Consider the following 3,621-nt stretch of genomic DNA (forward strand, 5'->3'; position numbering starts at 1 on the left):
AGGGAGCATGGATGTCTGAGAAGCGCGACTCCTCTGGGACAGAAAGAGCACCCCCCCCGCCCCCGCTTTCCCTAACCCGCTAAACCACTTGAGAATCAGGGCTGTGGGGACTGACGTCCCGGTTTACGTCTTCCTCACTGCGTGGCGCGTGGCACGGGGCGGGGGCGGGATGGGGAGCCGAATCAAAGGGGGACACCAAACAGATAATCTCGGTGTGTCGGAGTTCACGGGACAAACGCGGGCTTGGAGTCCCGAGGGCCGGGAGAGGCCTGGCAGGGGATGGTTTGACTCATCCACCCTGGGTTACGGGCCCAGCAAGCAAACTCCTAACTGGCGACGCTCTGCTCTAGGTGCAGGTTTTGATCATTCGTCTTCAAGTCCGCTGGATCGGTCTGTCCTCCCTCTCCCACCTGCTTCCCGCGGGAAGTCCTCAGTCTCGTGCCGCATACCCACTGGCGATTTCACGCATCGCCTCCTCACCCTTAAGAAGAGGAAGGATGATGGACAAACATGAAGGAACCCCCACCGACAGCACCTCCGAGTGAACGGGGGGGGGGGGGGGGGAGGGGCTCTCTCTCAGTGGGCGAACGGTGACTCCAAGTCGTGATCCCGAGATTTGACTTTAAAAATCAAATAACCCTGGAACAGTGAACTCGACGAGGAGGATGTGAACGTACCTCGTGCCACTGCCGTACGATTATGAAGGGTGAAAAGGCTAGGTTGTAAGTGCTGTCCATCTTGAAGCACCATTTTAAAGAACAGAACAATAAACACCCTCTCTCCTTGACCCGGAGCAGGGGATTGCCTGCGTCTGTCAGAGAGGGTCACGTCACCTGCACCGTGACCCACCAGGGTTCAGCCATTTGAAATCGGTCCTTCCTCTCGAGGTGACTAAAACTCGCCAATGACAGCAGGTTGTAGGCGCTGTCATTCCCGTCAAGGAAAGGCAGGGAGAATTTCAGCGTTTCAAAGCATACCCTGTCCCCCTTTCACAGCAAGTACCAGCTGAATTATGTGTAATTTCTGAATCGGCTTTCTCCCGGAGTCACTTCACTTCTCTCTCTTGGTGGTGGTGGTGGTGGGGGGGGGGGGGCAGGGCGCGCCGTGGGGGGGAGGCGGGGCGGCACTTGGAACCAGCGCAGAGCAGCTAAGGCTGTTGCCAAATCTTTCTGTCGGTGCCCACGCATGCAGACTGTGTGTGACCCGAAGGATGTACAGCATCCCACTGAGGGGTGAGGGTGGGGGAGTTTCCGGTGTGTAAGCCTGCGTTCAGCAGGCATAGGGGAGGAGAAACGATGTTCCCGCCGCTATCCCCCTTCTGAGTCCTTGGCTGAGCCCACCCCGGCCCGGTAACAAAAAGACAGATCCAGAAGAGAACGACAGAGAGATTAGGAACGCGTGCAAGGGCACGTCACTCGGGGAGAAGCCTAAAGCGGAAGTCACTCGAAGTGGCGGCTCTGACTGAATTCCAGCTCCTAGAGCACGTCACACCACGGACAATCCAGTTGTAGCGAAATGACAGGAGAAAGGAAAGCGGCTCTAGGCTTCCGAGGCCAGCCACCTGTGGGAAGGTCAATCAAGAGATGGGAGGAGTCAAGGTTTTGTTTGAAACAGAGTCCTCCGGGCTAGCGTCTGGGCTGACAAGCGTCCTCCTGGTTCAGGGAGGGCACCTTTCCCGTGGGAGCTTCATCTCCCGATTTCAGGTCAGGACGACAAGGGAGAGGTCCCGTGCCCTTCTCGCGCCCGCTGTTTCTCAAGGCCAGGGCCTCGAATTCCAAAGAACCCATGTGCCAGAGCGGGTCGATGTGGGGGCAACCTATTCCGGCTCCCTGACTTCACAGGGAAGACTGCTCTCTCCTCATTCTAGGGAAAGCTCCCAAACCACCGTCACCCAGTACGGTCCACCTACACCAACCGTCCCTCCCTCCTTTCGAAATAATTTCTGCAGTGGCAGAAGGACGGACATGCCACACACGCCCCCCAGTCCACCTTCACCTCCACCCCCACCGTCTGCTTCCTTGAGGGCCGAAAGCGCTGCGTCCGAGAACGGAACGGGACTCGGAAACATTCTAAAGGGATGACTCGGGCCTGCCTGTTGAAAAAAGCACCCTGCCGTTAATCTGATTGGTCTTTCCCCGGGGTGTGTGTGTGGGGGGGGGGGGGGGGGAGGGGGCGTTGTTAATTTTGAGGTGATGCGAATGTCCTGGAAATAAATACATATTGGTGACGGCTGTGCCACTGTGTGAATAGACTCCCAAGGCCCACCGGCTGGTGCACTTTTTAAAGGCTTGATTTTACAGGACGTGACCTCAATTTTCAGAGTGATGAAAATTAGGTAGGTGGGTCGGTCTGCAGGTAGTCGGCTTGTCGGTGGGTCTCCCTACCTTTATCACATACACACATAAAGGGAAGAGACAGACAGACGGAGACGGAGACAGCTAGTTCGTTATCGACACTGGGCACAGACATTCATCTGAGTGCTCTTACCCGTTCCCCAAGCTAATAACGTCTGTGTAGATCAAGATCACCCACATAGGAGAACGAGAACCACTTCCCAACAAGCAAGAGGGTCGGTGGGCCTCCACCTCCACCTCCACCTCCACCTCCACCTCCACCTCCACCACTTGCATTTGGCAGAGGAGTGGGAAAGCCGGATGGTGGCAAAAAAAGGAAGGCCCATCCCGACGAGAGGTGTTTGGCGTGTGGAAAAGCTGGAGGCGGGCTGACTAGAAGAAGGGCGTCCTATGTAACGGGGGGGGGGGGGGGGCGGGGAGCAGATTTGCTTTCCTCTTTGCTCCCAAGTTGGGTGGGAGGGAGAGGTCCTAAGTCAGGGGCCCAAATGAGGACAGCCGTCAGTTGAGTGGTGACCCTGAATCTCTGAGCGTTTTGGGCCCATCGCCGCGGAGGTGTGCTTTGGGCTTTGCAGCCCGAAAGCCCTCCTCCTGTGAGTTTTCCGCCGGACGCCTTTTGTGGAAAGAGAAACTCGATTGTGCTGCCTGCCTGCCTCCGTCCCTGCCAGCCTCCCTTCTTTCCTCCTGCTCCGTTCCCTCCCCCCTCCTCGCTCTAGCTCTCTGAATACAAAGTAAGGACAGTAATTGTTTTTTTCTGTTTTGACATTTTTTACTTACTTACTTACTTACCTTTTTAATTATTTATTTATTTATTTATTTGTTTGTTTGTTTGTTTGTTTATTTATTTATTTATTTATTTCCCCCAAAGCCCCAGTAGATAGCTGTACGTCCTAGTTGCACATCCTTCTAGTTGCTGTACGTGGGACGCGGCCTCAGCGTGGCCGGAGAAGCGGTGCGTCGGTGCGCGCCGGCGATCCGAAACCTGGCCGCCAGCATCGTAGCGCGCGCACTTCACCGCTGAGCCACGGGGCCCGCGCAAGGAAAGGACAGCCATTGTGATAGCTCCATTTAGAGACAGACATACGCCGACGCTACCAAGTGTCCGCGCCCTGCATTTTTCTGTATGTTACCAATTTCTCTCTCCAGGCCTTGTCTAGTGGCATGCGGCAATCTTCGTCAATGATAAAAATTATTGTCGGAACCACCATGACAACCCTGCACCTCCGACTGCCCGCCGGAGTGCTTCCCACACCTCACTCCCAGCGCTCAC

The sequence above is a fragment of the Diceros bicornis genome, unplaced genomic scaffold (genome assembly GCF_020826845.1).
Source record: "Diceros bicornis minor isolate mBicDic1 unplaced genomic scaffold, mDicBic1.mat.cur scaffold_998_ctg1, whole genome shotgun sequence".
NCBI lineage: Eukaryota > Metazoa > Chordata > Mammalia > Perissodactyla > Rhinocerotidae > Diceros > Diceros bicornis.